Raw genomic sequence first — 13,131 nt, 5'->3', positions numbered from 1 at the left:
TAGTGCCCCCAACTAAAATGAGATGTTTTCGTAAATGTGACTATAATAAACTTAACGATATGATTTCTCATTATAATTGGACAGACTTGTACAATTGTACAGAAATTGAAAGTGCCACTGAACTATTCTATATAGCGTTAAATACTTTTTTTAATGAATGCGTTCCTGATAGGTTTCCTTTAAACCTAAACAGGCCTCCTTGGTTTACCAATGCGCTTCAAAGACTTAAAACCCTTAAATCAAATACTTATAAAAAGTATAAAAAATCGGGTAAGCCATCAGATTTTTCGAAATATGTAGTGGCTCGATCGGATTTTAATGTTCTTAACAGTCATTGCTATTCTATGTATCTAAATCGATGTAAATTTGAATTTTCAAATGATCCGAAACAGTTCTTCAACTTTGTTAATGCCAAGTCATCGTAAGTCATCGGCATTGCCTTCATCGGTACGTCTAAACTCCACGGAGGCATCGACGGATTCCGACATTGCTGATTTATTTGCTGAGTTTTTCCAAACCACTTATAGTTCGACAGCTTGGTCAAATTCTAACTACCCTAATTTCTTAAATAGAAGAGTGTAAACCAATGGGTGCATTTAGCGCCATCTCCGGAAAAAATTAAGAATTATTAACCGCCACACCTGGTATATGCACTGCATTAATGACCAATGCACCCAGCTAAACCCAGGGAGTTTCCCACCCCTAACCACGGCTGGACATAACTTATATGTAAGTAAGTAAGTTGAGTATGACCTAAGCAATAACACAATGTCATACACATGAAATACAGGTGTGATCAAAAGTATTTGCACAAATTACACGTACTTACTCATAAGAAATGTGCAAATACTTTTGACCAACCCTGTACATGAAATGGCAATGCAATGCCACGCTTACCAATACATACATACTGGCCGCGGCCAGGAACAAAAAGAAATACAAAAACATTATATAAATTTCAATTTTAAATATATAATTGTATTCAGCTTTGTATATGATTATGTATATGATATTATATTATATTATTCGGCTGGCTCCTCAGTAGGGGGGCGGCGGCATCTTTGCTAGGGCGGCAGTTATTGCCACCGCCGCTGCCGCCACCGCCGCTGAAGGTGCCGCTGATGGTGCCGCATCATTGCGCTTTCTATAGGAACGCCTCTTCGATCTTCTCTTTCCGCCCCTCCCTTGTTGGGTAGGGGCGGGATAATATAGACTCGTAAGTCTTCATCGTGGTGTTCCCTGGATACCGATTTAAATACATATATTACTTACATACACCTGTGCTTACAGTGGGAAAAATTGGATAAATAAACTTTTACATTATTCGATCAACATTTAAATATATTAAAAATCATTAAAAGTTTACTTCTTGATTTAAAATAGTAATATACATTTAAGAAAATCACTTTGAATATTTTTTGGATGTACTTTATAGTGATTAAACAATTTGTTATTTTCCGAGATTAATATTATACAATTGAAAAATTTAAATATTATTTAAATAAAAAAATCAGATTTGTATATTTGTTCCATTTTAGAAGAATTTTAGAAGTTTAACCTAAATTCATTTTTTTAAGTTGTGAAAAAGTTTAAAAACTACTATTTAACACAGGTGTACATATATGTATGTATATTTATCGGTAACTAATTCGAGCGGCGACTTTTAAGAACCAACATACATAAAAATAAAGGTAGATCATTAAATAACAACATTAAACAATATTACACTGCGAGCCTTAAAAAAATAAATCAACCAAAGGTCATTAAACATAACATTCAAAACAAGTGTCCTAAAAAATGTAAACAAAACAAAAGCCAAACAGCCGTTCTTGTTTCTGTCCCCACCCCTAAAATTCAATCGTCGGTAGGGTATGCAGGCACCATCTGCTCGCAGAACAACAACCAAAGCTGATTTGGTTTGAAGTTTTCTGAACCACTTAAAAGCAGTCGGTGTTTTTTGTGACACCGACTGCGATATGCCCTGTTCGTATCTCAGTAGATTGATTTCTATTAATTGGAATACATACATATATGCAAAACATTTTACTGCTACTACTGATATGAATTTGCAAACCAATATGAAATATATGCTGAAATATTAAAAAATATACTATAACATATAATATTCTTATTTTTATCATTAACCCAATAGTGAATACGCCCATATTGTTAGGGTACCAAGTCTGAAAAGTAGCAAAAGACAAAATATTCTTGCTGCATCGAAATGAAATGATCGCACACATGCACCCCTGTATGAGAATGCATGAACACGCATACATACAAAGCCCAATTCAAGCGCAGGCCAACCTTCTTCAAAATGCGCGTCTCTGCGACTGAACGGCCGAACTCGAGCGCGAGCGTCAAAATAAGAATTAGAACGAGAGCGAAAAAACCCGAAGGCACACGAAGTGTCGGGGCCTGCCGAGTCCAGCATTGGGGCCCCCGATTGAAAAATTTTGTGACCAAATTCGTTGTATGAAATGACCAGTCTATATGTTGTATGGTTAGTGGTGATAGTTACAGCATCACATGTAAAGGCAAAGTTTTCGACTTCTTCTGATGTAGCGCGCAACTTGGCACACGCTCTGTGAATTGAGATATTCTCCAAAGTATGGGGAGTCGATTTTTCAAATGCATTTTTGAAATATTTCCAGACCTTCAATATGCTTAAATCTTACATTATAGTTAGGATTTTCTTTTCTTAATATTTTTGCATCTAAAAGTTTTCAATTAAGTGCTTAAATAGCAAGAAAATCGAAAAATAAAAAAAGCCTCAATGTTCCACATTCCACCGTTCCGCCATCGACTCTAAGTCACCGACGCTAATTTGATGCACATTCGATCTGGATACTAGGCTTAAGTGACCTTCTATGGCCCGTGGTCGGCCTTATATAGGGCTCGGCGAGATTTAGTGTGCCCGCCGCCTGTGTGGGATTTGCCTGTCTAAGTGTGGCCATCTCTCTCGGTCTAGTGTGCCCCTACGCGCACGATCGTTTTGGCGCGCGCTCGTTCTTGGTTTGAATTTAAATTAAATGCTTTTTCGTTTAATTTTTAGTTTTTTTTATTTATGTCTTGTTGACGCGCAGCGTCACAAATGACTTGCAAGAAACCAATAAGTTTAGATTAGAACACATTAATGACGAGGAAAAAGATAATCCTAAGAAAATTTTATATCAATTTAGCGACATACAGTACAAAGAAAGTGACAATTTGACTTTCACTAGTACCATCGAGCATGTCATTCATACAAAAAATGAGCAACCGGTTTACAAAAAACCATACAAATATCCTCAAGCTTATGACCAAGAAGTCGATTCGGAAATGAGGGATATGATAAAACAGCGAATAATCCGAAAGTCAAATTCCCCTTATTGCTCACCTATTTGGATAGTACCTAAGAAAGGTGATGCATCAGGGACAAAAAAGTTCCGTATCGTAATTGACTATCGTAATTTAAATTTGTCAACTTGACAAATGCGAATTTATGAAAAAGGAAACAGAATTCCGTGGACATATTATAACAACAACTGGTATAAAACCAAATCCTCTCAAAATAGAGGCAATACAAAATGTCCCTATACCCAAATACCCAAAACAAATAAAATCCTTTTTAGGTCTTTGTGGATTCTATAGGAAATTAATCCCAAACTTTGCTAAAATAGCAACCCAAATTTCGAAAAACCATTTTCATTAAAGGGGGTATAGTATTTAAATTTATTTTCCTGCATTTTTAAAAAAAAAATTTTTCTGAGTGCACAACATCTTGAGAATATTGTGTTCCAATTTTAGATCTATCCGAGTAAATCTTCCGAACTTATGGGCAGTTGAAAGTAGATAAGTTAGCTCGTTTTGTATGGGTGTCCAACACTTTAAAACGCTCTTCTGAAAAGTGGCCATTTCAAAGTCGGTGTACACGATCCTGCAAAATCTATCGGACGGATCGTTTTGAGATTTTGCACAGTATTTCTCTACTAAATTCCTCAGGTGACAGCGTTACCTGAGGAATCTTGTCCTTCAACTAATGCAATTTGATTTTTTCAAATCAGATGATTCTGTGACCAGTTATCGTGTACACCGCAAAACGTGTTTTGTTCGAGGCGCCGCCGAAAATTGTTTGTATCTCACTCAATTTTTAATATTTTTTGATGAAAAGATTCACACATATTGTTTAAATGTTGCCCTATCACATGCAAAAACCAAAATTGAGCTGAGACTATCTGTATCGCCAATAAAAATTATTAAAAAAAGACCGAAAATGAATGATTTTGCACCGAATTAACTATACCACCCCACCCCCTTAACAACAGTATTAATAATTCTTAATTTTTTCCGGAGATGGCGCTAAATGCACCCATTGCTATGTCAATGCACGTTGAATCGACATAAATGCTCGTACGGTTCCGTGTTAGCGTCTTGGTTTTTTAGTGTTGTGAAAATGTCAAGTTACGAGCCGAATAAAGAGCATTTGCAGCACGTGTGCGAAATTTTGCTTTCTCGGCACCAACAAAAAAGTTTTTTGCATCAGATTGTGACTGGGGACGAGAAAAATATCTATTTTGAGAACCCTAAACGTAAAAAATCATGGGTTGACCCAGGTCAAGCATCGACATCCACCGCAAAACCAAATCGCTTTGGAAAAAAGGGAATGTTGTGCATCTGGTGGGACCAGAAGGGTGTCGTGTACTATGAGCTTCTGAAATCAGGTGAAACCGTTAATACCGTCCGCTACAATCAACAAATGGTCAATTTGAAGCGTGCGTTGGAAGAAAAGAGACCAGAATGGGCATCAAGACACGGAAAGGTGATTCTGCAGCACGACAACGCCCCCTCGCACACAGCGAAAGCAGTCAGAGACACGATTTTCACGTTTGGCTGGGAACTTTTGACCCACCCGCCCTACTCACCGGACCTGGCCCCATCAGATTACCATCTGTTTTCATCGATGTCGCACGCGCTCTCTATGCAGCACTTCAAAAACTATGAAGAAGTCGAAAAATAGGTCGATGAGTGGATCAATTCGAAAGATGAAAAGTTTTTTTGGAAGGGGATTCACAATTTACCAGAAAGATGGGAAAAATGTATATTAAACGATGGAGCTTACTTTGAATAAACGATTTCATTCACTCATTACACAATTGACGAGTTTTTTTCGAAAAAAATTAAGAATTATTAACCGCCACACCTGGTATTTTGTGGGTTAGAGTTTAGCCTCAAGTTTTTGATGGTGTTTATAATATTCAATGATGGTATAATTTTTAACTAATCAGTGGAACCATTTCTAAATTTAATATGCTGTTAAACCTTTTATTTTCCTTGTTTTAAAGGTATATGTGCAATGATTCTCGTGGCAACAGGAGTTGCCTTTTAACTAGATTTTGATTTGAGAGCGGTTATCACTGGGACGTTTTCGGCTAGGACTTCGTCGGATTGGGGGCATCTTTTATCAAAACTAGCTAACGAAATTACAAGAGAATTTATGTGCTAACCTAGCGAGGTGTTACATTTTTAGTTATTTTTATACCCTTGCAGAGGGTATTATAATTATGGTCAAAAGTGTGCAACGCAGTGAAGGAGACATCTCCGACCCTATAAAGTATACATATTCTTGATCAGGATCACCTCCTGAGTTGATATAGCCATGTCCGTCTGTCCGTCTGTCTGTCCGTCTGTCCGTCTGTCTGTTTCTACGCAAACTAGTCTCTCAGTTTTAAAGCTATCGAATTGAAACTTTGCACACACCCTTCTTTCCTTTGCACGCAGTATATAAGTCGGAACGGCCGGGATCGGCCGACTATATCCTATAGCTGCCATATAACTGATTGATCGGAAATGCCATAACTTTGGTGTGTGTTAAGTTAGGAAGTTGGGATTTTCTATGGGTTTTATTTTTGGCCAATCAATCCAACCTACCAAACTTCATAAGGATCGGCCGACTATATCCTATAGCTGCCATATAACTGAACGATTGGAAATGCCATAACTTTGGTGTTTTTAAAGTTAGGAAGTTGGGATTTTTTATGAGTATTAAGAATACATCATATGAATAATTTTGGAGAATATAATTTACAGAGTATTCTGCAAGGGTATATCAATTTCGGCTCCGCCCGAAGTTAGCTTTCCTTTCTTGTTTTTTATGAGCTTGGTGTAAGTGCTCTATATTACCCGCCCAACCTTGTTATCACTTTGCAATGCAAGGAATTTGGTATGTTAACCCTTAAGTGTTTTTGATGTGAGTTTGTTTTCTTCATTATATTAAATAAGTTCAGTTTCTCCATGTTAACATTCAAATACAAATCTTGGTCTTAAAATCAGTAAATATGTACATATATAAAAACAAGAGAGAACGCTATAGTCGGGTGCCCCGACTATCAGATACCCGTTACTCAGGTAAAGGGAGTGCGAGGGAGATGGAGATAGAAACTTTGATCACGCATAACTTTTTAACGAATGGTCCGATTTGAAAAATTTCTTCTACATTTCGATAGGTATTGATAAACACAATAAAACTGCATTTTTACTTTTCCGAAATATTTAAATTTTTAAAATCGTATATAAGCGATTGTGGGCGTTAAAGGGAGCGTGGCACCTTTTTGAAACAAACTTGCGCTGCGTAGGAACTCCTAGAATCTGCATGCAAAATGCCAATCTTCTAGCTTTTATAGTTTCCGAGATCTCAGCGTTCATACGGACGGACAGACGGACAGACGGACATGGCTATATCGACTCGGCTAGTGACCCTGATTTTACCTGTCTACCAAAAAATCAGCTGAGACTATCAATAAAAATTCTTAAAAAATGCCCGATTTTGCACCGAATACCCCCTTAAATGGTTAAGGTTAGGTTATATAAATATAAAAAAATTATTCATTTAAAATATCTGTGATAGCATGCTCTTTTCCTTGTTTATTCGTCCAGTATATAGTTTTAGTTCGCATCCAAAAATAGTTCTTTTACACTGCACTGCTGTGCGCTTTTAGTTGATCAGGTTGAACATAGCTTGGCCAGCTTGGCAGCTAAATTATTTTTGAGTTGCTTCGTCAGTTTCATTAAGTGATGAATTTGGAAATCGAACCACAAATCCTGAAACTTTATGTTTAATTCAGTCACATGTCTTAAAATTTTTTTGTGACAAATTTACCTGCACATATGTAAGGGGAAAAGAAAATTATTAGAAAATATTAATTTTAAATTGTATTGTTTTTTAATTTCTTTGTACAGCGGTAGACTTTTCTTGCCAAGGTATTTGATAATATCTTTTAAAGGCTCTTTCCCGCAAATACGATATTTGAATTTTAACTGCTTGTCAACAAACCCAGCTGATTGACAGTACGACCGTAGCACGCTTAACTCTGATGAACTCTCAAACTTTTGGTCACACTGGAAAGATTAAAGTTTTTACGCTAGCGTAATCGTTTGTCGATCTGGATACTAGGCTTAATCATGCTTCTTTTACATGCTCTGCCAACTCTGACTTTAAGTTTTTGGTTGGCGTCCCATTTTTCATGGTACCATTTACTGTGCTTGTATAATAACACTTTCAGCAAATGCTTTAAAATACTTTTCCTATGCTTAGCGCATGGGTCAGAAGCAAACCAATAAGGATACATTTTATTGGTTTCTTCTATGCATTTCTGCTCTAAAAATTCGAAAATATTTCGTCGGTTTGGACGATCCTTAAATTCCATATCAAATATATAAACATGATGCAATGTTATTTCAAACATTGCATCAGAAGTATTTTTAAAATATAGTTCATGGGAACCGTAATTTTTTGCCTTGATAAACTGTTCAGTTTTTGACTTCATATCATCAAGGCAAGCCAGAGATTTTGTGCATTTGGGGCAATTATCTGCATTTAATTTTTATACCCTTGAGGGTATTATAATTTTGGTCAAAAGTGTGCAACGCAGTGAAGGAGACATCTCCGACCCTATAAAGTATATATATTCTTGATCAGGATCACCTCCTGAGTTGATATAGCCATGTCCGTCTGTCCGTCTGTCTGTTTCTACGCAAACTAGTCTCTCAGTTTTAAAGCTATCGAGTTGAAACTTTGCACACAGCCTTCTTTCCTTTGCACGCAGTATATATGTCGGAACGCAGTATATATGCCGGGATCTGCCATATAACTGATTGATCGGAAATGCCATAACTTTGGTGTTTGTTAAGTTAGGAAGTTGGGATTCTTTATGGGTTTTATTTTTGACCAATCAATCCGACCTACCAAATTTCATAAGGATCGACCGACTATATCCTATAGCTGCCTGTTACCGCCCCAGTACATTTTGAAACGTCGATTTATTTTCATAAATTCATCGGTTGGACCTGACACCAATCGAGACATCTTGCCGAAAATCGAGCGACCAGACAGTTGCAGTGCGATCCTCAATAGGAGAGGAAGATTTTTTAAAGCTCTTAAATGTATCTTAATTTTGTAATTTGATTTAAATATTAAAAAACATTGGATTATAAATCAGTGCTGTTAAAAGCTTTCATTAAGGGGTCGGCTGTAACACTGCCATATAACTAAACGATTGGAAATGCCATAACTTTGTTGTTTTTAAAGTTAGGAAGTTGGGAAGTTTTATGAGTGTGCATCATATGAATAATTTTGGAGAATATAATTTACAGAGTATTCTGCAAGGGTATATCAACTTCGGCTCCGCCCGAAGTTAGCTTTCCTTTCTTGTTTTAAGTTCTTTTTAGGTAGTCACTCGCGAGGATATTACATGTATCCTACCTGCTGCGCCTATTATGTTTTTCGGTTGGGGATATATTAAAAAAAGCTATTTTATACCCTTACAGAGGGTATTATAATTTCAGTCAAAAGTTCGTGGCGCTGTGCGCGCACAAAACAAGATGTAAATAAAAAAAGACTAACAAAGTTAAACGAAAAGAGCGTTTAATTCAAATTCAAACTAAGAACGCGCGCCCGCCAACGATCGCGCGCGTAGGGGCACACTAGACCGAGAGAGGTGGCCACACATATACCGGCAAATACCACACAGGCGGCGGGCACACTAGATCTCATCGAGCCCTATATAAGGCTGATCACGGGCCATGGAACTTCACGTAGAAGCAGCATAGAGTAAGAAACTATATATATATAGCATAGAGTAAGAAACTATATATATATAGCATAGAGTAAGAAACTATATATATATAGCATAGAGTAAGAAACTATATATATATAGCATAGAGTAAGAAACTATATATATATAGCATAGAGTAAGAAACTATATATATATAGCATAGAGTAAGAAACTATATATATATAGTATAGAGTAAGAAACTATATATATATAAAGTAATAATGTATAGAGGCGTCATTTGCTCTGCCTGCGCTCTCGAGTGACATTTCCAGTGATGCCACCAAGGCGAAAAACGGAAAAAAAGAGAGTTTTTCATTTGTTCGAATCGAGCTTGAATCCATGCCCATGGTGAATTTCTGCAGCTGCACTGGTCGCTCTCATTGGGGATTTTTCGGTTTATGGGGAATGGGGGCGAGCGACCGAAATGGCCTTATGATTTTGCTTTGTTTACAAATATGTTGTTATGGTTTTCCTTTGATGGGCCTGAATTCAACGTCCGCACGGGGCTGAATTCAACGTCCACAAGGGACTGAATTCAACGTCCACATTTCAGTTGGCTTTGAATTTGATTTCAGTTGAAAGGCAACAAGTGGGACAAAAATATATTCCACATGGGAGTTAAATTATATTTTTGTAGCAACTAATTTTAATATTGAGCCAGGCCAAATTGAAATATTTTACATTTAATGAGAAAACTTAAATTAAATTAAATATAAATATATACATTTATATTGATTTGTTGAATATATTTTATTTCTAATATACAAGGTTAATTTCTAAGAGCAATTTTATTTCTACGAAAATAGTGTTTATTTAAAATTGTAAAATAATATAAATGCTTTTATAGTTGTTGGGTAATGTTTATTTTGCATATCCAAACATATATGAATTCTTATTTTTATTCTAAAGGGTGGCCCACGAAAGATTTGCGTTTTAAAATCGCTATAAAAAAACAACGAGTATATATTTTTCAAAATTTATTTTTTTATTGGTTCATATGGCTGCTTTGGCTGGCTTAGACCTTAGACGGAGGTCTTTGGTTAAAATCCGTTGCAGGGAAGTGCGAATTTTCCGAAATTTGACCGCAATTTTCTTGCAGTTTCGGTTGAAGACTTTCCACTTTGGAAGAAAGTTTTCAATATTTCCCAATTTTCGTCGAGCGTAAGCTTAACCATTTTGTAAACCGCAAACCTTCTACTAAATATCTGACACATTAACAATGACATTCGAAATTTCAAAGTCAAAATTATCGACAGTTTAAAAAGCAAACGCTAAATGGGCCACCCTGTATGTAAATGTAGATAGACCTATTAGATTTCAAACACTTTGTGATCCAATACTGAGCACTGAACACTATAAAAAATACTATATTTCAAAAGCATACAAGCATTTTTTATGTATGCATAAGCTGAATTTATAAAGCTGGCCACATTAAACAAAAGAAGAGAGAACGCTATAGTCGAGTGCCTCGACTATTAGATACCCGTTACTCAACTAAACAACTTAATATAAATATGCCTTCTTGTATGTTTTGACTCAGACCTCCAATTTGGCTAACTTGATTTGATTTGCATAGTTCTTGGGATATAGTTCGGTATTGACAAATGAAAACCATCGCAATTTCCTTTAATAGAAATCCTTATCGAGAATTAACGTTGACTCTGTTGAGCACCTTGGCCAGTTGTTCCAAAGTCATCCGTTAGATGGCGCCATGAAAGGCGGAAATGTAGGCGCTAGGCAGGCTTAAGCGTTTAATGGGTTTTTGGGCGTTAGAGTGGGCGTGGCAAACTTTTTTCAGGCCAATCGATATTTATTGACGAAACAAATATATATCAATTAAAATTTTCATAATATCATCAAAACTGTGGCCACAGCTTGTGGCTTGTGGGCGTCAGAGGGGGTGGCACCATTTTGAAACAAACTTGCGCTGCGTAGGAACTAATAAAATCTACATGCAAAATGCCAATCTTCTAGCTTTTATAGTTTCCGGGATCTCATCGTTCATACGGACAGACGGACATGGCTATATCGACTCGGCTAGTGATCCTGAACAAGAATATATATACTTTATAGGGTCGGAAACGCTTCCTTCTACCTGTTACATACTTTTGCACGAATACAATATACCCTTTTACTCTACGAGTAACGGGTATAACAACGTGCAGCACCGAAGTCGATGTAAGTAAACAATTTTAATGTTTTACATTTTATTAATTACTTTTCATTACATTTCAGATGAATCCTTATTTCCCCAATAACTTACCCTTACCCTTACCCTTTCCCTTACCCTTCCCAATATCCATTACCATACCCTTCCCCATATCCTTGCCAATACCCTACTCATTACCCACCCCAATCATTACCCTGCCCCTACCCAACAATGGAGGGGCAGAGGCAGGAGAACGAGGAGGCAGCAGCGTCCAAAAAAAGCGAACGATGCGGCACCTAGAGCAGCGGCGGTGGCGGCAGCGGCGAAGGCCATTACCGCAGCAATACTAAAGTCGCCACCGGCGCCACCGACGCCACCGACGTTAGCACCCCCCCACGAGGAGCCTGTACAACTTGCGGCCTCGGTTCAAAAATAATAAAAATTGTTATAATATGAGGCTGCCATATTAAAGTCACGGACGTCACCGACGCGACCGATTCCAGCACCCCCGCCCTGGCCTCGAAAATAACAATAACAATTAAAAATAAATAGCATACAAATAATTTGTAATATATTTTGTATTATTTTGGCCGTGGCCAGTATGTATTTGTAAACTTGGCATTGCCTCAGATGCAAACCTTGCATCAAATGGCTTTCTCCGCGTCGATGCCACTCTGACAAATAAGTTTTGACCAGCCGTGGTCAGAGGGTGGGAAACTCCCTGGGTTTAGCTACAGTGGCTCGCAGCTTATTTATTTTTGTATGTTTTAATTTTGGCTGCTTTTTTTGTTGCTTTTCTCGGGTTCTAGTTCTTCGTGTCGTACTATTGGCTTTAAAATTTCCATTAAAATTAAAGAAGTTTATATTACTTTACTCTTATTGTCGTGGTTGCCCTAGTTGTTGTCTATGCTATGGGGAAAACTTGAGGGATTTGGCGAATAGATGGTCATTATTGCAGTGCATAGGCCGCAGTGCAGAGGCCGCATAGACTTTTTGTATTGCCTCAAGTTTTTGATGGTGTTTATAATATTCAATGATGGTATAATTTTTAACTAATCAGTGGAACCATTTCTAAATTTAGTATGCTGTTAAACCATTTATTTTCCTTGTATTGCATATTTATTTTTATTTTTTTATTTATTTTAATTTAAAGGTATATGTGCAATGATTATCATGGCAACAAGAGTTGCCTTTTAACTAGATTTTGATTTGAGAGCGGTTATCACTGGGAGAACAAGAGAATTTATATGCTAACCTAGCCAGGTGTTACATTTTTAGTTATGTTTATGCGTTAATTTTTTATGAGCCTGGTGTAAGTGTTCTATATTACCCGCCCAACCTTTTTAACACTTAGCAATGCAAGGAATTTGGTGTGTTAGCCCTGAAGTGATTTGATTTGATGTGTGTTTGTTTTCTTTTAGTACCCCATTTTATTAAATTAATTCAGTTTCTCCATGTTAACATTCAAATACAAATCTTGCTCTTAATAGCAATAAATATGTATATAAAAATAATCAAGTTCATTTCAATATTTTATCTCTTTCTCGTTATTAACAAATACTTCATTTTCTTTTGAGAGAAGGCTTATCCTAATATAAATATTCTTAGCATAATGAAGGGTTAAATAATGTATAAAAATTAATTTGATTATTATATATATTGTGCAAGACGATAAAACTAGAGAAATTGATTTTACCTGTCTACCATTAATTTTTTATAATTTCTTTTATGGTTTGTTTTTAACTTGTTAACTTTTAAATCCACGTGTGCATGTAGGCCTGGAGCTGAGTAGCTGTAACTTAATTCAGTCACATGTCTTGAAATTTTTTGTGACAAATTTACCTGCACATATGTAAGGGGAAAAGAAAAGCCAAAGAAGTTTATTCTGTT

The sequence above is a fragment of the Drosophila rhopaloa genome, unplaced genomic scaffold (assembly GCF_018152115.1).
Source record: "Drosophila rhopaloa isolate 14029-0021.01 unplaced genomic scaffold, ASM1815211v1 contig_155, whole genome shotgun sequence".
Classification (NCBI taxonomy): domain Eukaryota; kingdom Metazoa; phylum Arthropoda; class Insecta; order Diptera; family Drosophilidae; genus Drosophila; species Drosophila rhopaloa.
Note: the sequence above shows the minus strand (reverse complement) of the source record.